The following is a 22,305-nucleotide window of genomic DNA, read 5'->3' as shown; positions in this document are numbered from 1 at the left end:
TGCTGCTTTAAGGAAGATCTATGAGACAATGCTAAAACATTGCTCTAATTTATGCCCCAAGGCCTTCTCCAAAGCCACTTTACAAGCAGAAGTGGGAGGAATAGAGCTCTGCTAAGGGAGCTTTCTTTGCCTGGATTGAGAGTCAAGAAACATGGCACTTCAGATTTGAAGGGCACCTGCTTCTGTATCCCAACAGAAGAAAATAAGATTATACTAAAGAGCTTGGCTATCTGCAAAAATCAGATGTTGCTATAATAATCTCAAAGATCACTGACCACAGATCACTGTAACAGACATAATACTAATAGATTCTTGCAGGACAAGTCCTTTGATGACCTTTACAACCAAGCTCTTCCCTTTCTTGCTTGTAGTTCTCAAGAATAACTGTAGAATGTGCTGGAAATGCAACATCCTAAGATAGGGGTAACTGGCCAGACTAGCCTGGGCTCAGTCACCAAGCCTCCTAAAACAGGATATTCTACAGCACTAGCCCACATGCCAAGTTGCCCCTGAATATAAAACCCAGAGCTGAGTGCCTTTCAGAGTCTCTCAGCTGCAGTGTAACATGGGACACATGTAGACAAGACTCCATCCACCCTGGATGGACTTCCTGAGCTCTGGGGGACTGGCTTGCCATGAATTCTACGCTACTGTTGGCCCTTACTGCCTATCTATGAGTAATAAAGTTCCTTTGCTTAATTTATTGTGTGTGTTCTGTCTCACCAGAACCATGCAAGTGGTAGAGTAACCAATGCACAGTGAACCTGCTTCACAACCCTGAGACAGGCATTGGAGGTGATGCTAGAACATACTGGTAGGGGACTGAGGATGTGAGAAAGGGAATAGCGAAAGCTGATAAAGTATGTGTTACTAAGCAAGCTGCAATGATATGCAACTGGGGCTTAATCTTGTTAAGAACTTCTGGGAAATAATATAGACCATAGACTTCAGAATTATCCTACCCAAGTGAACAAGGGCATTAGGATATTCATCTACTAATGCCCATCACTTATTAGTGAAGGCTGCTCCCAGGGGCCTTCATTCCCTATCATTTCCAGCCTGCCATTTCCAGAAACAGAACAGGCTTCAGAGGCCAGAGGAAGACCCTAGGCAAATAGATTTTAGATGCTGGAAGGTAAAAGGCAGGTCACCTTTCACTGATATGGTAAAGCCCAAGGATACATAGGTGAGCACTTATATATATGGTATTTTACTGCATAGTAGTAACAGTGAATGGGGTAATGATAGCAAACAAAAAGAGAGAAGAACAAAGCAACTAAAAGTTCAGATTTCTCAGGGATAAAAGCCCATGTTACCCACCAAACAAAAAACTAGCCAAAGTACTGGCCAAATGAGATAACAAATATCATGTATAGCTTTGAGAACAGTTACAATAGTATTGGTTATAATTCCCTCCTGTTGGGTAGAGGAAACAGCATATGAGAAGGACCTGAAATAAAAAGGAGCACAGTGTACTAGAATAAGTGAAAAAAAAGCCAGTTTGGCTGCAAAGAAGAATGAAAGTGAAGAAGAGGGCAGAGGCCAAGTCATTTTGCACCTTGCTAGTCAAAATAAGGATTTTAGATGTTGCAATTAAGAGAAATGAGTGACCAGTGGAGGGTTTTAAGGTAGAGAGATGACATAACCAGATTTATCTTTTTAAGAGACTACTCTGGTAGCAGTGTGAAAAATGGATTGGAGATATGAAGATACCAGTTGGGAATCTATGGCAGTAGTCCAGGCAAAAGATAACTGGCCAGCAATACTGATTAAGAGATAAGAAATAATAGATTTCTGGATGTGTTAGCAAGATGGTGGACTAAAAGGTCTCAACATTAGTCCCACACAAAAACAATGTTTAAACTACCTACCAATTAAAATAGCTTTGAGAGAGCTCCAGAGTACAATGAAGGAGCTGCAACAACCCAATGGAGCACAAAGCTGAGACTGACCACAAAGGAAAACACAGGAAGCATTTTACCTTTGTCACCCTAACTCTCAGTCCTGTCCAGCTCTGCACCAAGAGAGATCTCCCAGGTCATAACTGCCCTCTGGTGGGAGGAAACAAGAGCAGAAAGACCCCAGCAGCCTTCACCACCAAGGACTACCACAGCCTTTGCCAGTGCTTCCCTCAGCTGACAGCTGCCTGAAGTACACATTTCTGTGCCCCACAACCAGAAAGTGCTGCCACTGTGCCCCGTCCAGGCCAGAGCCATGTACTATCCAGCACACACCCCCATACCCCAGCTCGGCAACTGTTCCACTCATGCCTGCATTCCAAACATTAGCACCACCACTGCCCCATACATACTTGTGCCTCAGACTCTGATAACACACAGACAGTTTGTGTGTTCTACACTCCAGATCTAGGCACCACTGCCACTCTGTGTGTCCTGGACAATGGCACCACCACCACTATGAGTACCCTTGTATCCCAGACCCTAGTACAAAGAGGGATCCTCTCAACCACAACTTCTCCCCATGAGTGAAAAGGAGAGAAGGGCATGCCAGCAGCCTTCACCACAGAGGACCTAATCAGCCCTCACTGTCACTGCAGGCACCTTTAACCTTGGTCGCCAGGGACCACTGCAGTCTTTGCTGATGTGGACCTAAGCTGATGGAGACGCCTGCAGTCTATGCTGCTATACTTCCCCTTTAACCAGAGCTGCTGCACTCCAGCCATCCACACCCTCACACCTACCTGCAGATGATGGTTTTCCCCCACCAAAGCCAGTCTGTAAAGCCTAGAAGTGACTCTTCCTTCAAATGTTTAAATGCAAACACAAAGTTACAAAGAACACAGGAAGAAATCATGGAAACTTTTCATCACCAAAAGAATATAATAATTTTCTAGTAACTGGACCCAAAGAGATGGAGATCTACAAATTGCCTGACAAATAACCCAAAGTAATTGTTTTAAAGAAGTTCAGCAAGCTAGAGAAACATATGTCAACTTGAAGACAGGTCATTTGAAATTATCCAGAAGAAAAAAAAGAAAAAAGAATGAAAAAAGAAATTCTATGGAATTTATGGGACACCGTCAAGCAAATCAATATATGCATTATGGAAGTTCCAGAAGGAGAAGAGAGATAAAAGGGGAGAAGAGAGATAAAAGGGAAGTACAGAGCTTATTTAAAGAAACAATGGCCGAAAACTTGCCAAATCTTGAAAGGGAAATGGACATCCAGGCTCATGAAACTCAAAGATTCCCCAAACAGGATCAACCCAAAGAGGAATACACTAAGACACTTTATGATCAAATTAGATTGCCAAGGTGAAAAACAAAGAGAATTCTGAAAGCAGTAAAAGAAAAGTGACTCATCATATATAAGGTGACCCTTATAAAACTATTAGTTAATTTCTCAGCTAAAAGATGTATAACAGCAGAGTGTGGAATGATACAGTCAAAGCACTAAAGAAGAAAAACTCTGTCAATCAATAATACTATACCTGGAAAAATTACACTTTAAAATGAAAGAGAGATAAAATATTTCCCAGGCAAACAAAAACTGAGGGAGTTTGTCAACACTATACCTGTTGTACAGAAATGCTTAAGAGAATTCCTCAAGTTGAAAAGAAAATATGCCAAACAGCAATGCAAAAACATGTATAACAATAAATCTCACCGGAAAAGGTAAATATATGGAAAAATATATATTAATGTAACATTGTAATGGGGATGCACAAATTACTTCAAGTGTAATATGAAAGTTAAAATATAAAAATTTGTTAGCAAAATAAACTATCAACAGATCAACAACAGATCAATAGAGTAAACAAACAACCTAGAGAATGGGAAAAAATTTTTGCAAACCACGCATCTGACAAAGGTCTAATATCCAGCATCTATAAGGAACTTAAATAAATTTACAAGAAAAAAAAAAAAAAAACCACCCCATAAAAAAGTGGGCAAAGGACATGAACAGATACTTCTCAAAAGAAGATATACATGTGGCCAACAAGCATATGAAAAAAACATTATTCATCATTAGAGAAATGATCAACACACAATGAGATACCATCTCACACCAGTCAGAATGACCATTATTAAAAAGTCAAAAAATAACAGATGCTGGCAAGATTGTGGAGAAAAAGGAACACTTACACTGTGGGTGGGAGTGTAAATTAGTTCAAGCATTGTGGAAGACAGTGTGGTGATTCCTCAAAGACCTAAAGATAGAAATGCCATTTGACCCAGCAATCCCATTACTGGGTATATACCTAAGGGAATATAAATCATTCTGTTACGAAGACACATGCACACATATGTTCATGGCAGCACTATTCACAATAGTAAAGACATGGAGTCAACCTAAATCCCCATCAATGATAGACTGGATAAACAAAATCTGGTACATATACACCCTGGAATACTATGCAGCCATAAAAAAGAATGAGATCATGTCCTTTTCAGGAACATGGATGGAGGAGGTGGAGGACATTATCCTTAGGAAACTAATGCAGGAACAGAAAACCAAATACTACATGTTCTCACTTATAAGTGGGAGCTAAATGATGAGAACACATGGAAACATAGAGGGGAACCCCAGTGTTCACCTCTGGGAACCTGGGGCCTATTAGAAGGTAGAAGGTAGGAGGAGGGAGAAAATCAGAAAAAATAACTAATGGACATTAGGCTTAACACCTGGGTGATGAAATAATCTGCACAACAAGCCCCCATGACACACATTTACCTATGTAACAAACCTGCACATGTGCCCCTGAAGGTAAATGTTCAAAAAAAAATAAAAAATAAAAACTTTTTAAAAATTAAAAAAGTTGTTAATGAATACACAATACAAAAAGTATCAAACTCTGATTATAAGAACACAGAATGAGAGAGGGAAGTAAAGTGTAGAGTTTTTGTATGTGACTGAAGTTAAGTTGTATCAACTTAAAATAGATTATTACAATTACAAATATTTTATGCAAGTCTCAAAGTAACCACAAAAGAAAAACTCTGATACACAAACAACAAAGTGAAAAGAATCAAAGCAAATCATTGCAAAAAAAATCATAAAATAACCAAGAAAGACAGGAAGAGAAGAAGAAAACAACTGCAAAACAGAAAACAATTAACAAGATGGCAATAGTAAGTTTTTACCTATTAATAATCACTTTAAAGGTAAATGCATTAAACTCACCAATCAAGAAACATACAGTGGCTGAATGGATACAAGAGACCCACTTTATATATATACATATGTTGGGTTTTTTTTCTCTTATTTTCGAGATAAGGTCGTCTTCCTCTGTCATCCAGGCTGGAGTGCAATGGTATGATCATAGCTCACTGCAGCCTCGAACTCCTGAGCTCAAGTGATCCTCTTGCCTCAGCCTCCTGAGTAGCTAGGACTACAGGAAGGGCTTTTTTTTCTTTTTGTAGAGATGGGGGGGGTCTCACTATGTTGTCCAGGATGGTCTTGAACTCCTGGCCTCAAGTGACCCTCCTGCCTCCGTCTCCAAAAGCACTGAGATTACAGGTGTGAGCCACCATGTCTGACCTCACTTTATATTTAAAGACACATATGGGGTGAAAGTGAAGGGATAGAAAAAGACAGTTCATGCAAATAGTAACCAAAAGAAAGCATGCATGGCTATACTTAGACAAAATAGACATCTCCAGACACAAAGAATGACACTATATAATGATAAAAGGAGTGATTGAACAGGAAGATATAACAAATATAAATATATGTGCACCCAACATCAGAGTTCCTAAATATATAAAGTAAATATTGACAAAACCGAAGGGAAAGATAGCAATGCAATAATAGTAGGGAACTTTAATACCCCACTTTCAGTCATGGATAGAACCCCCAGACAGAATATCAATAAAGAAACAGGCGACTCAAACAACAAATAAACCGAATGGACCTAACAACCATATATAGAACTTACCACCCAACAGCAGCAGTAGAATACTCATTCTTCTCAAGCATACATGAAACATTCTCCAGTACAGACCACATGTTAGGTCACAAAACAAGTCTTAACAAATTTAAGAAAAGTAAAGTCATTCCAAGTATCTTTTATGACCACAATAGAATAACACTGGAAAATAATAAGCAACAAGAAAATGAAAAAAATTCACAATATATACATATTAATCAACATACTCTTGAACAACTAATAAGTTGTTTCAAAAGCAATTTAAACTCCAATTTCTTTCTTTTTTTTTTTTTCTTTGAGATGGAGTTTCGCTCTTGTCGCCCAGGCTGCAATGCAGTGGCGCGATCTTGGCTCACAGCACCTCCACCTCCAGGGTTCAAGCGATTCTCCTGCCTCAGCCTCCCAAGTAGCTGGGATTACAGGCGCCCGCCACCACGCCCGGCTAATTTTTTGTATTTTTAGTAGAGACGGGATTTTGCCATGTTGGCTAGGCTGATCTCAAACTCCTGACCTCAGGTGATCTGCCCACCTCGGCCTCCCAAAGTGCTGGGATTGTAGGCGTGAGCCACCGCGACCAGCCAAACCCCAGTTTCTAAAAGGAAACCAAAAGAGAATTTTAAACATATCTTGAAAAAAAAAAAACTACAAGATATCAAACCTCACAGGATGCAGCAAAAGTAGTACTAAGAGGGAATTCTATAGCAATACAAGCCTGGATTAAAAAAAAAAAAAGATCTCAAGGAAGCAACCTAATATGAAGAAACTAGCAAAAGAAAAACAAACTAATCCCAAAATTAACATAAAGAAGGAACTCACAGAGATTAGAGAGTAGAAATAAATCAAATAGAGAATAGAAAGGCAATAAAAGAAATCAATAAAGCTGAGTTGCTATTGTTGTAGTTGTTGGTTTTTTGTTTGTTTTTGAAGATAAACAAAACTGACAAAACCATAGCTAGACTAAGGAAAAAAAGAGAGAAGGCTTAAATAACCAAAATTATAAATAGGCCGGGCTTGGTGGCTCACGCCTGTACTCCTAGCACTTTGGGAGGCCAAGGAGGGCGGATCACCTGAGGTCAGGAGTTCAAGACCAGCCTGGCCAAAATGGTGAAACCCTATCTCTATTAAAAATACAAAAAGTTAGCCAGGCATGGGGGCGGGCACCTGTAATCCCAGCTACTCCAGAGGCTGAAGCAGGAGAATTGCTTGAACTCGGGAGGCGGAGGTAGCAGTGAGCCGAGACCGTGCCATTGCACTCCAGCCTGGGTGACAGAGTGAGACTCCATCTCAAAAAAAAAAAAAAAATAGTGGCCGGGTGCCGTGGCTCATGCTTGTAATCCCAGCACTTTGGGAGGCCGAGGCGGGCGGATCACGAGATCAGGAGATCGAGACCATCCTGGCTAACACAGTGAAACCCGGTCTCTACTAAAAATACAAAAAAATTAGCCGAGCGTGGTAGCACGAGCCTGTGTTCCCAGCTACACGGGAGGCTGAGGGAGGAGGATCACTTGAACTCGGGAGGCAGAGATTGCAGTGAGCTGAGATGGTGCCACTGCACTCCAGCCTGGGTGACAGAGCAAGACTCTGTCTCAAAAAAATAATAAAAATAAAATAAAATTAGAAATAAAAAGGAGCATTATGTTACAAAAATAAGGATTATAAGAGACTGATAAGGCTTGTAAGAATTATATGCCAACAGATTGAATAACTTGAGAGAAACTGACATATTCCTAGGAAAATACAATCTACCAAAACTGAACGAAGAAGAAATAGAAAGCCTGAACATACCAATAACAAAAAGGAGATTGAATCAGTAATCAAAAACTTCCCAACAAAGAAAAGCCAAGGGCCAGATGACTTCATGGACAACTTCTACCAAACATTCAAATAATTAATACCAATCCTTCTCAAACACTTCCAAAAAGTGGAAGAAGAGGGAACACTCCCAAATTTATTTTATGAGGACAGCATCATGCTGATTCTAAACCAGACAAAGATAACACAAAAAAAGAAAACTACAGGCCAATATCCCTAATGAACACAGATAAAAAAATCCTTCATAAAGTACTAGCGAACTGAATTCAACAGCACATTAAAAGGATCACACACTATGACCAAGTGGGATTTATCCCTGGGGTGCAAAGATGGTTCAGTATACTCAAACAATCAATGTGATACAACACAATAACAAAATGAAAGGAAAAAAACACACATAATCATCTCAATAGATGCAGAAAGAGCATTATTTAACATTCACTTATAATTAAAATGCTCAGCAAAATAGGCATAGATGGAACTTACCTCAACACAATAAAGTCCATATATTAAAAGTCCACAGCTAATGTCATAATAAATGGGAAAAAAATTGAAAGCTTTCCCTCTAACATCCAGTATAAGGCAAGGATGCCCACTCTTACTACTTCAACATAGTACTGAAATCCTAGTTGAAGCAATTAGGCAAGAAAAAGAAAAGACATAACTAAAGAAAGAAGTAAAATTATCTCTGTTTTTGATGACGTGGTCATATATATAGAAAATTCTAAAGACTCATCTCCCCAAAAATGTTGTAATAAACCAATTCAGTAAATTTTCAGGATAGAAAAATCACCATACAAAATTCACTAGCGTTTCTGTACACAAACAATGAACTATCTGGAAAGGAAATTAAGAAAATAATAATCTTTCATCTTTTTGCCATTCACAATAGCACAAAAGATTAAAATATGTAGGAACAAACTTAATCAAAGAGGTTAAAGACTTGTACACCGAAAATTATAAAACATTGATGAAGGAAATTAAAGAAGACACAGATAAATAGAAAGACATCCATGTCCAATGATTGAAAGAATTAACATTGTTCAAATGTCTATACTACCCAAAGCTATCTACAAATTCAATGCAATCCCCAAAAATTCCAATGTTATTCCTTCTATAGAAATTTTTTAAAAATCCTAAAATTCATCTGAAACCACAAAAGACCCTGAATAGACAAATCAGTCTTGAGCAAGAAGAACAAAGCTGGGAACATAACCACTTTCCAATTTCAAAACATACTAATTATAAAGCTATAATAACCAAAGGAGGATGGTAATAAAGACAGACAACTAGACCAATGGAACAGAAGAGAAAGCCTAGAAATAAACCCATTTATCTACAGTCAACCGACCTTTGATAAGATGCCAAGCACATGGAATGGGGAAAAGATAGTCTCTTCAACAAACAGTGTTGGAAAAATTGGATATTCACATGTAGAAGAAAGAGACCCTTATGTCACACCATATACAAAAACCAACTAAAAATGGATTAAAAACTTAAACATCAGGCCTAAAACAATACGACTACTAGAAGGAAACATAGGGGAGAAGCTTCTTGACATTCATCTGGGGGATGATTTTTCAGATATGATACCAAAGCATAGGTAGCAAAAGCAAAAATAAACAAGAGCAATTACATCAAACTAAATATCTTCTGCATAGCAAAGGAAATAACTGGCAGAGTGAAAAGGCATCCTACAGAATGGGAGAAAATATTTGCAAATCATATTTCTGATAAGAGTTTAGTATGCAAAATAGGTAAGGAACTCACGCAACTCAATAGCAAAAGAAACAAACTGATTGTAAAATAAACAAAGAACTTGAGTAGACGTTTCTTCAAAGAAGACGTACAAATGGCCAACATGTATATGAAAAGCTGCTTAACATCACTAATAATCAGGGAAATGCAAGCCAAAACCACAGAGAAATCACCTCACACCTTTTAGAAGGACTGCTATCAGAAAGACAGAAGATAACAAGTGTTGACCAAAAAAAATGTGAATTAAAAAAAGAATTCTTATACACTCATGATGGGATATAAATTGCTATATCCATATAGAGAACAATATGTAGGTTCCTCAAAAAATTAAAAACAGAACTACCTGATGATCCAGCAATCACACTTCTGGGTATATATCCAAAGGAAATGAAATCAGTATCTCAAAGGGATAATTGCACTCCCATGTTCATTTCAGCATTATTCACAATAGCCAAGATATGCAGGCAACCTAAATGCCCATTGATGAATAAATGGTTAAAGAAAATGTGGTATATAATGGAATATTACAACGGAATACATACAATCCATATGATGGAACATTATTTAGTCTTTAAAAAGAAGTAAATCCTGCCACTTATAACAGGGATGAACCTGGAGGACATTATGCTAAGTGAAATAAACCAGATACAGAAAGACAAATACTATACAATCTTACTTATATGTGGGATCTAAAATAGTCAAACTCATAGAAGCAGAAAGTAGAATGGTGATTGCAAGGGCCTGGGAGGAGGGAGAAATGGGGAGATGTTGGTTAAAGGGTACAAAGTTTCAGTTATTCAAAGTGAATCAGTTCTGGAGATTTAATGTACGACATTGTGAATATGGTTAACAGTAATGTATTGTACCCTTGAAATTTGCTAAGAGAATAGATCTTAAAGGTTCTCATCACACATTTCCAAAAAGACGCTGGTAACCATGTGAAATGATGGGTATGTTAATTAGCTTGATTTTGATGATTACCTCACAATGTATAGGTATATCAAATCATCAAGTTGTATACCTTAAATATACTATTTTTAATTGTCAGTTATACCTCAATAAAGCTATAGGGGGAAAGAACAGGCAAAAAAATATAAGAAATAATAATAATAAAAATAAATAAAAGAAAGAAGTAATAGCATCCCTTGATGCCAAAGAATTAGTTTGTATTTTTTTTAAGCTACAAGTTTACAAGGAAATTTCTTACCCTTCATGGTGACATTTCTAAAATGGTTTGTGTATAGAAAAGGTTAATATAGCAGGACTAAAACTGCTACCTTTAGAAAAGACTGCCTGCAAAGTTGGCCCTTGGCTGGTATTTGGTAACTTGGATTTGGGAAGGGTTCCCATCATTCCTTGATAAGAATGGCTCGCTGTGCCTAAACTTTTTATGCAAGCAATATTATTTGAGCTGAATATCTGCTTTCCTTGTAGGAGTCTGAAATATTGGAACATGCCATGCAGAGGGTACTTATGTGAGCAACCCCAGTGAAACCTTGGGCACTAAGTCTCTAATGGGATAGACATTTCGTGTGTTATTATAACTAATTGCTGGAGGATTTAAGCGTGTGGCATGTGACTCTACAGGACACTTGAAAGCTTACATCTGGTTTCCTCTGGTCTTCACCCTATGCACCTTTTCCCTTTGGAAATTTTGCTCGTATCCTTTCACTGTAATGAATTAGAGCCACAAGTGTGACTATACACTGAGTCCTGTGAGTACTCCTAGCAAATCACTGAACCTGGGGGTGGTTTTGCAGACCCTGACAGTCTAAAGTATCTGTTAATTTTTCAGACATTCTAACCATTTTTCCAGCTTAACACATGACAGTTGACATTCACATTTGCCACACATTTCCATGGGTTATGTTTTATGTACAATTCCATGCATGCCAGTATAAGGCCCTCTTTTCTCTCCTAGTTGCAAGTAGGTAAAAGTGCCCATTATGTTAAAAATATAGTCTTGTCTATTACAAAAAATAGAAATGTGTATAAATGCTTGTGTCAGATATTGTTCTAGGCACTTTATATACATGTTAATTCATTTAATTCCCACAACAACCCTAATCATTATTTCTTCTATTTTAAGTTAAGGAACATGTAAGAAAACTGAAGCACACAGAGGTTAAGAAGCTTGCTGTATTTTGCATAGCTAGCAAGTGGTAGAGCTAGGATTTGAACTTAGAAAGCCTGGTTCCAGTACCAGACCTTAAGTACTACCCTATAAAATCTCCCTTTTGAGTAAATCACTCATAAACTTTGGTATTTAACTACTATTAATCATAATTTACAACAAATCTCAGTTAACCACTTTAAGCCACACTGATATGTCCTACCAGTCTGACTGAGAACCTGTACTCTAACATAGTATTAGAAACATTGTCCCAAGGTAGGAGAACTGGGACCAAGGACAGTATTCTAACTGTGACTGTATTGCCAACTAAATGTGTAACTTCAGGTAATTTATCCTCTCTTGCCTCAGTTTTTACATCTATAAAATGATGACACTAGGCTCTTAGTAACACTCAATGATGTGCTGTCACTATTCTGGGAATGATGCTATGGTCCCTATTCTAAACAAGCATACTATTTTTCTGGAAGACATTGTTTAAAATACAGGGTTTAAAAGAGAGGACACAAACTGGTTAAGTGGCAGAGGCTGCTAGTGGTATCCCAAGAATCAATCTTCCTTTTTTCCTAAGAAACAAAAATTTACAGTTGTACCTATTGTTTCCCAGCTAAAGACTATATACTTAGATTCCTTTTCAACTAGATGTGTTCATGTGTCCAAGTTTTGGTTAATAATATATAAGCATAAGTATTGTATGTCACTTTGGGGAAGTGTCCTGCATGGAATGGGACATGCCCTTCTTTGCTTCTTCCCCTAGTTGTTGCCTGAAACTTAGATGTCATTGCTGGAGTTCCAGCTCAGACTCATGGAGACAAGGATCATACCCTACAGAGGGTAGACAGTGAGCTGGTTGCAAGTGAGTTTCTTTTCATCTTCAAGGCACTTCCATACCAGTCCTAAACTCCCTATCCTCAGACTTCGTGAGAAAGAAAGAAATTTCTATCTTATTTATGTCACTATTGTTTGGGGTTTTCTGTCACATGCATCTAAACCTAATTCTAGTTTACATAAGTGGTACAGGCAATAAATATACTAGGGCAGAAAGAACAGATACCAAAATAGGTTACTTCTCAGGAAGGGAAACACTTTAGTTCTTGAAATAATTTAGATATGTTAGAAGGAGAAAAAGGGTAACTCAATTAGAAAGAAAGTGTGAGCAAAATCAAGGAGACAGGAAAAGCACAACTTGTTAAGGTATAAGAAATAGATTCTTTTACTTGAAAAGCAGTATTTGTCAAGCAGCAGTACTGGACATGTTAAGTAGGGATAAATTATGGTAGGTTTTAATGCTGGGATAAGAACTTTATAGAGGGTCCAAGAAGTAAAATAAAATCTCTATTACAACTTAAAATATTACAACTTATTTTACCTGACTCCACACAACACTCCTCTCATGATAAGATGCTCTGCTATGGGTTAAGGAAAAAACCTGAGTCTTCAAGAAAAATCTAGGGAAGTGGAAAGTGGGTTAACCAGAGAACGTAGGGCTTCTAGACAGTGAGGAAACAAATGAGATTATATTAATAAATAAAATTGGGCAGGAGCAACTTCTGTTTTTTGCATCTTATGTGGCATTTCTTTCATTCTCTTTTTCCCCATAAGGTGGCATGCCCTTGGAAAGCTATCAGGAATCAGGATATGTCCTAAGGGAGCAGAAGTATGAAATGGGCTGCTTCAGTCTGACTCTAGTCAAGTTTGGCACTAAATAGAGAAAAGGGTGTCCTTTGTTGCAGATTTTTGATCCACTCCAGCTCATCAGGGTTGAAGACAAGAAAGAAATTTGAAGCCAAAGTCCTGTTAGTAGTAAACAGTACATTTATCTGGAGTGCCCTTTATGCCACCTGTGTATCACCATAAATAGTGAGGATGACATACTGATGATTTAGGGTCCAGGCCATTTTTTTCCAACTGTGCCTTACCTCACAAATAACAACGCACATATTCCTAGTAATAATCATGAATACACAAACTGGTATGCTTCTTTTATACTTTGCAACAGTTTTCTTTTCTTTTTTTTTTTTTTTTTTGAAGAAACAGGGTCTCACTCTGTCACCCAGGTTGGATTGCAGCTGCACAATTACAGCCCACTGCAGCCTCAAACTCCTAGGTCCAAGCAATCCTCCCACCTCAGCCTCCCAAGTAGCTGGGAATACAGGAGTGTGCCTCCACATCTGGCTAATTTTATTTTTATTTTTATTTTTATTTTATTTATTTATTTTATTTTTTCTTTTTTTCCCTCTTTTTTTTTATTATACTTTAAGTTTTAGGGTACATGTGCACATTGTGCAGGTAAGTTACATATGTATACATGAGCCATGCTGGTGCGCTGCACCCATTAACTCGTCATCTAGCATTAGGTATATCTCCCGATGCTATCCCTCCCCCCTCCCTCGACTTTTGTAGAGACAAGATCTCACTATGTTGCCTAGGCTGGTCTCGAATTCCTGGGCCCAAATGATCCTCTCACCTCAGCCTCCCAAAGTGCTGGGATTATAGATGTGAGCCAATGTGCCTGGCCTAAATTGATATTGCATTTAGATAAACACTTCTTAAATTTCAACATCTAGTTTTGATAGAAGGTAAGGTCTAGAAGGCCAAAGACAGTATCTATCTTGCTCTTTCATGTATTCCCAAACATAAGACCTAGCTAGCCCATGGTAGGCACACAATAAATATTTAAATCTATGAAACTGCCAGAGTTCAAAACCTATTGAAAACAATATTTTATAGCTCTACATGCTGCCTGATATCACTTTAAATTCATGACTACTGACTTCAACTGTACCTTTGCCACCAGAAATCTTATTTTGTTTCCTCAATCCATTTGCTCTCCCACTCTCCTAGAAGACTATTTCATACCTTCTGTTTCTTCAAACATCCAACATGTCCTTGCTTCCCATTTCATGGAAGAAATTGAAGCACTAGGAAAAATGCTTCCACAAATCTGCTACGACTGTGTCCACATAGTAGCACTTCTCCTATAACTATGGATAAAATGCTTAACCAAGGCCAAACCCTTCCATGAGCATTAGCTCCCATCTCCTGTCACTCACTCAAAGATTAAGGACAATCCCCTACCAACACTCCCCTCCTTTCCTATATTATCACTTATACCCCCTCCAGTGGATTATTCCCCTAAGCATACAAACATCGCTTCTTCAATTTCTAGAAAAACATTCTCTTAATCCCATACCTCCTTCAGTTACCATTGCATTTCCCTTCTTCTCTTCACAGCAAAACTCCTTGAAAGAGTTGTCAATTTCTATCTCCAATTTCTATCCTCTGTTTTCCCCATAGCCATTGTCACCACCTGGCATACCATATATTTCACTTCTTTAGTTATTGTCTCCTCCTACCTATATTCTAATACAAATCTGAAAAAGGAAGTCAGGTTTTTGTTTGTTTGTTTGGTTGGTTGGTTGGTTTCCTGTTTTATTTGCTATGACATTTCCGTTACCTAGAAGAGAACCTGGACACATTAGTTATTCAAGAAAAATTAGTTAATAAAAGAAATACTTGCTGAATGAGTAAGTCAATCCCTGTTTAAGTAAGAGATGTATGTTTTTAAGATGTGCATGCATTACAACTAAGTCCAGAGTCCTACTCATCTATCTACTTGCTTTTCAACTGTTTGGGTTGGAAAAGGATATGATCATTCTTTAATATTTTCTTAAAATGTTGAGGTTCTGGTGACCTTATAAACAAGAGTCTATAAAATAAGCACTTTAATGCTATATGCTATAAAAATGTTTAAAGAAAGGAGAATTACTACAAGATTTTACAGTGAAGATGGAAAACTTGAGAGACACACAGAGCACTCTTGGACTCTTATGTGACACTAATATTTTATAATATTTGAAAATAGACATATTTCAAAGTAAATAATCTAAATGAGCTTAATAAATTTTAAAATTAAGTGCATTTTTTTAATCTCTTCATCACTTGACTAAATTAAGATGTTGATCCTCTATTCATTAACAAACGAACTGAAATTTCTGTAAAATTTTCAAATTTTTCAAAGAAAAAATCAATGATGAAATGTTTTGTGAAGACTTCCTACACTGTGACATTGAAATTAAAAGATCTACTAATAGATATCAGTTATGATAATATAGAGTAATTCATGGAACTTCTCTTGTAAACAATAGTAATATGAAAACACAACAAATCAAATGAGAATACACAAAGTCATTAACATTTACATTGAAACCTACTGCTTGTGCACACTCCAGTTTTCTCTTTCATGAGAGTCTGAATTTTTGAAAATTAAATTTAAAATCTGATTTTTGTTTAAAATTCTACAGACAAAAATGTTTTACCTGTTCATAGGCCCCAACCTTGAGTGCTGTCTCTGGTGCAATTTTTAAAACATTTACACCATTTCCTCGCCAAAGGGAAAAAATCCCTCCTTCTTTCACCAACTGCTCAAGGCCACTAATCAATCTCATTTTCCTTGACTTTAAACTATGAACCTATAAATAAATAGCACATTTATTTACTTTTCAATTCATTTTACTGGCTTTATGGCATTGGTATTGCTATTGCTAATAAAAATAAATATACATATACGCATAAATTCATGATTTTCAAGATATTTTTAATTTTCCCTCAGAGACATCTAAAACTGATATATTAATATTTCTTGTCACGAAATACATACTTTAATTAATCTGACACATCAAAGAGAAAAGGACAACTTAAAAAAACAGAAATAACTTAATTACCAGAGAATTTTAGCATAAACAAGATGCGTTGATGGTACAAATATATTACAAGATTATTAAAGAGTACATTGAAATATGCAACGAGAAAAGGATAAATGAAAATACATCGAACTTTCAACAGTGGATATTCCTGGGTGGCAAGATGTTATGGGTCAATATGTGTCTCCCAAAATTCATATGTTGGAGTCCTAACCCTCATTCCCTCAGAATGTGACCTAGAGATAGGGTCTTTAACAAGTTAAAGTGACATCATTAGGGTGTGCCCTACTCTGACTGGCATCCTTATGAAAGGAAATTTGGACACTGAGACATGACACACACAGAGAGGAAACAATGTGAAGAGACAGAGAAGACTGCCTTCTGCAAGCCAAGGAAAGAGACCTGGAACAGATTATTCCTCACATCCCTCAAAAGGAACCAACCCTGCCGACACCTTGATTTTTGACTTCTAGCCTCCAGAACCAAGACAATAAGTTTCTGTTATTTAAGCCAGTCAGTTTATGGAACTTTGTTGTAGCATCCCTAACAACCTCATACATGAGGAGTACAGGTCATTTTAACGTCTTCCTTTATCCTTTTCTGTGTTTTCCCATTTTTCTAGTGTGCTATCTTACAATAAGAAAAAAATGCTATTTTTAAGAAAGTAAAGTTAAAACATTAATTAAAATGCCCTTCTGTCTATAAAGTAAGAGAAAAATCATGGGAGAACAAGGCAAAATGAACATTCTCTTCTGTGGGTAGAACAAATTTAGAAAAAAATTTAGTAAAATATTTACAGCCTTAAAAATGTTCATATCATTACTTAAACCAGGAATTTTTCAATCAAATAATCTTAAATAAGAAAAAGATTAATAAAGAATGGTGTTCATCATAAAATTATGAATAATTGCTTTAAAAAAAGGAGGATTAAAAACCACCTACATGTCTATGGATCAGAAAAAGTGATTAAAGTATCAAAAATTCCAACCCAGGGCTCTCTGACTGTAAAGGCTCTGCTCAGGAATCATATTAAATTACCTCTGACCACAACACATATGTCTTCCTCTGTTTCACAGAATTCTTTTCCAGTTGTGTGAAGCTCACACAATAATACCTCTATCAATAGAGTGGACAAGTTCTAATGAACCCATTTCACTGTCAAATACAAGGATAAATGAAAGCCATGAGACCCAACCCAGAACAGCATAAAAGGGCAGTGACTCTTTCCTGCTTTCCATTCCTTCCTTTGCTTCTCATCATAGTACTCTCCTCACCCCACTTCAAACTCGCTTGTATCTATCATCTTCCCTCCTCTTTTTTCCCCTATTTTCCTTTTCTTTTTTATGTTTCTGTCTCCCATCCTCTTCCTACTTTTCTCTATCCACCTCCCTTACCCCCTTCTCTTTTTTCACTCTTTTCAGGTCTCCCTATTTGCCCCCTCCCTAATCCACTGACTCATTTCCATCCCCTCAGAGAACTGAGTGCCCTTACCCCATGTCCTTACAATAGCCATAAATACAATTTTCTATCTTGCACACGGTGATTATGTGCAATTAATTGACAATTATTGTTTTCAATATTATCATCACCATCACATAGATATGTTGTTTGTGTCTCTGTAAGGTCCTGGAGTATAAGAAATATGCTTTTTCATCTTTGTATTTCTAGCACCTGCATATGATGGGCGCACGACAAATACATTGTCTTTATTTTTCCTCTTGGTCCCATTCCTGTGTTTCTCATCTCCCTACATGTCTCCATCTCTGTGTAGCACTGTATCATGTCTGTATATTTCTCCTTTAAATTTCATTATTTAATTTTTTGACAGGCCCAGTTACTGAGGAAGCTGTTTTATATTTCCACCTGCAACACAGAATTTTCAGCTCCTTCTCTTACCTAAGGACTGACTGAACTGAGTCACCTATCTGAAAAGAATATAGATCACAGATGGAATCAAACATGCGGAAGGATGATGGGTTATGTGTCTTACCATCTAATGCCATTCAAAGTATGTTCCCTACACTTAGCCCACTGAATTAAGGGTTTATCTCCATGGGATGCATTAACCAGAATCTCACCCTATATTTATGCAAGAAATATTAGGCATGGGGGGAATAGTATTTACTACCCTTGGTGCTCCCACAGTACTATGTGTATCATCTGTCTGGGTAGATAGCACTTATATCACATTTTATTATTACCTATCTAACTAACTATTGTCCAAGAAAGCTTGTAAATTCTCTAAGGACAAAAACTATGTCTAACATTTTCCTATAGTCCCTAATGCCTATTAAAGCAGCTAGTACATAATTGGCCCTAAATAAATATATGTGGAATTAATGAAGTCTTTTCCCCTGCAAAACCTATCCTTCTAACAACCTATATTTTCCATAAATGATATATTTACATAAGTTTAATTCCTAATTAAGATAAATCATTTTTTAGAATGAGACAGAAGTATAAACTAAATAGTTCTTAAACATGTGACACTAAAGTTATTACACAATTAATTCACATTGTATAATAACTGTTCATAATGCATTACTAAAATGTCACCAACATTACCGAAAAGCAAAAGATAGTAAAACACCCACATATGTGAATTTAGTTTGAAATTTAAGTTAATTAGGTTGTGGATGATTAATTTTTATATCCTTGCAGAGAAAGTATTCAGCAAATATCAAACTTTAATTGTGGATTCTACTTATGATAATTAACACCTTAAGCCATGCACTATTTTATAACTACTGTTGACAATCCATTATTCAATGAAATAAATGTAATTAAACAAAATATAATAATAGACTCTAAACAACTTATTTTCTGCCTCTTGGAAATATTTTTAGTAATTAAATGGTAGAATAGAACCATGCTATTATGTTGGTGCCAGGGTTAGAGATAACCAATACAAAGTCTAATGGTATCTTCTCATTTCTTTCATAAATTTAGTTCCATCTTTGAAAAAAATTCTAATAGAGTGGTTCTATTATTATTTAAAATAAAAATTAACTTGAATACACAGTAGCTTCTTTAAGAAAATTAAGAAATCTTTTAATACTGAAAATTAGCATTTACATTTTCAGGAAAATGTAAAATTTTAATGAGAAGTAGTATATGAGAAAACATTTTTTTAAAACCTTTTTTGAAAGCTGCCAAAGACTTTTCAAGTTACTTTAACTCTTAAAGGGTAGGTAAGGCGAGCAAAAAACCTGCATCATGACTTTCAAGCGGTCTAAAGGTGCCATGCATGTCCGTGCAACCGCACTAGCTATTCCTGCTGACACCAAACGCTTCCACCAATCTCCAGACTGCTTTTCTTGTTCGGTAAATTCATCTGGAATAGCTATACTCTCTCCTATATCAATTAACTGATAAATAGGAAGAATTATTGGACAATAAAGAAAAGTGTAGACACTTGATAAATTATAAGGATAGCTTTCTACAAGGAGCAAAGATAACTTTTTACAAGGACCAAAAATCCAAAGATTTTTTTCATGCCACTTCCTGTTACTGAAGATCAACAATTTTCTTAGCACCTGTACTACATCAAATGATTTTTAATAATGCATTGACATATAGATTTAATGTAAAATCAATTAAATTAGAGCAATTATTAATTTAAAATTCTCAAACTATTTAGTTAATCTGTTCTCTGAAAAATGTAAACCCTGAGTACAGGGATTACATACCAGCCACTCATCACAATGTCTGCCACATACTAGGCAAGGAATAAATAATAAATATTCCTTGCTTTATTTCAAATTCTCTCAAACTCCTTTAATTACTTAAACCTAACTCAAAATTCAAGAGTAGCATCTTATATGATTTGATTAAATTTCTTTATTATTTGCATTGACTCCTTCTTCAAATGTCAGTTTCCTTTTTAAAAGTCTATACTCTAACCACTTTTGCATTTTACTTTATTTTCAGTGATCGTACTTGCTTATGACAAGATGATCAATTTTTTCTAAATGTTGAGGCAATGCGGTTTAGTGCAGAAGTTAGTTTCTGCCCTCTAGGAATTTACAGAGTAATAAAATATATAGGAAAGGAAAAAAAGCAATTATAATACAGAGAAAATAAGTAAAATAACAAGGGTAGCAAATAAAGGTCTCTTAAGAAGACAGTATAGAGGCTGGAGGCAAAGCAAGAAGGCAGAAGACTCTACCCATCACCCCCTGCAAGGACACCAATTCAACAATTATCTACCCAAATAAAACACCTTCATAAGAACTAAAAATCAGATGAGCCCTCATAGTAACTGATTTTAGCCTTGTATCACTGAACGAGGCAGTGAAGAGATAGAACAAACAGCCTTAAATCGCTGGCACCATCCCTGCTACACCCCGACAGTGGTGGCAAGGTACGGGGAGTGTCTCTGGGCACTGGGGGAGGGAGAGCACAGCAATTGTGAGGCATTAAACTCAGTGCTGTCCTGTTAAAGAAGAAAGGAAAAGTGAACTGAACTCAGCGGACACCCACCCATGGAAGAAATAAGATGTATGTGTGTGCGTGTGTGTGTGTGTGTGTGTGTGTGTATGTGTGCATATGTGTTTTTGAGACAGGGTCTTACTCTGTTGCCCAGGCTGAAGTGCAGTGGTGTGATCATGGCTGACTGCAGCCTCGATCTCCCTGGGCTCAAGTGATCCTTCCACTTCAGCCTCCCAAGTAGCTGGGACCATAGGCATGCGCCACCACAAGGCTAAGTTTTGTATTTTAGTAGAGATGGGGTTTCACCACGTTGCCCAGGCTGGTCTCAAACTCCTGGACTCAAGCAATCCTCCCATCTTGGGCTCCCAAAGTGATGGGATTACAGGTGTGAGCAACTATGCCCAGCCAGAGAGAGCATTTAAACCAGCCCTAGCCAGAGGAGAACTGTTAATACCAGTGGTACAAACTTGAGTTCCCACAAACCTTACCACCATTAGGCCACGCCACACTGGGTCTCTAAGTAAACTGGAAACACAGTGTAGACCATAAGGACTTCAATTGCTAGGTGAATCCTAGTGCTGAACTGGGCCCAGAGACAGGACTAGGGGAACTCAAGACCTACTCAGACAGCAGCTGAGGTGGCTAAGGGAGGGCTGACATCGTCCAACCCCTAACCCCAGGCTGCACATCTTATGGCACCAAAAGAGACCCCTTCCTTCCACCTGAGAAGAGGAGAGGGAATAGTGGGGAGGACTTTATCATGCATCTTGAATACTATCTCAGCCACAGGAAGATAGGGCACCACTCAGAGTTGCAAGGCTCCTGTTCCAGGCCCTACCTCCTGGATGACATTTCTAGACACACCCTTGGCCAGAAGAGAATCTGTTGCCTTGAAGGGTAGGACTCAGTCCTGGCAGCATTCATCACATGCTAACTGAACAGCCCCTAGGCCCTGAATAACCAGTAGTGATACCCAAGAACTATGTCAAGAGCCTTAGGTGAGCCTATGAGACTTCAGGTGAGACTTAGTATATTACAAGCTGTGGTGGGTACAAGGCAAAACTCCTTCTGCTTGAAAAAAGCATAGGGAAAAGTAAAGGAAACTTAGGCACCAGCATGGCCACAGTGGGGGAAGGGGGTAGAGCACCAAATGGGCTCTTTAGGCCCCTGATTCCAAGACTTGACTCTTGGATGGCATTTCTTGACCTGCTGTGGACCAGAGCTGACCTGAAAGATCAGGCAGCATTCACCACAAGTGGACTTAAGAGACCTTGGGCCTTAAGAGAAAACTGGCAGTAGTCTGGCAGTATCCCAGTATTCCCCATGGCCTGTAGTCCTGGTGGCCTTTGGAAAGGGGAGGGAAGAGTGGGAAAGACTGTATCTTGTGGTTTCACCGCTTTAGGTGGCTCAAAACAGAAAAGAGACTTTGTTAGTTTGGGGAAAAGTAAAGGAAGAGAAGAAGAGTCTCTTCCTGGTAATCCAGAGAATTCTCCTGGATCTTGTCCAAGACCATTAAGGCAGTACCTCTATGAGTGTGCAAGAACCACAGGGTTACTGGGTTTTGGGTGCCCTCTAAAACAG

General features: G+C 37.6%; 1 pseudogene; it reads right to left on the bottom strand.

The window, feature by feature from the left end:
- Positions 1–22,305, bottom strand: part of LOC129532474 (mitochondrial adenyl nucleotide antiporter SLC25A24-like) — a 65,886-nt pseudogene that overhangs the window by 7,425 nt on the left and 36,156 nt on the right.

This window comes from Gorilla gorilla, chromosome 1 (assembly GCF_029281585.2).
Source record: "Gorilla gorilla gorilla isolate KB3781 chromosome 1, NHGRI_mGorGor1-v2.1_pri, whole genome shotgun sequence".
Taxonomy (NCBI): Eukaryota; Metazoa; Chordata; class Mammalia; order Primates; family Hominidae; genus Gorilla; species Gorilla gorilla.
Note: the sequence above shows the minus strand (reverse complement) of the source record. Positions and strands in the feature narration are given on the sequence as shown.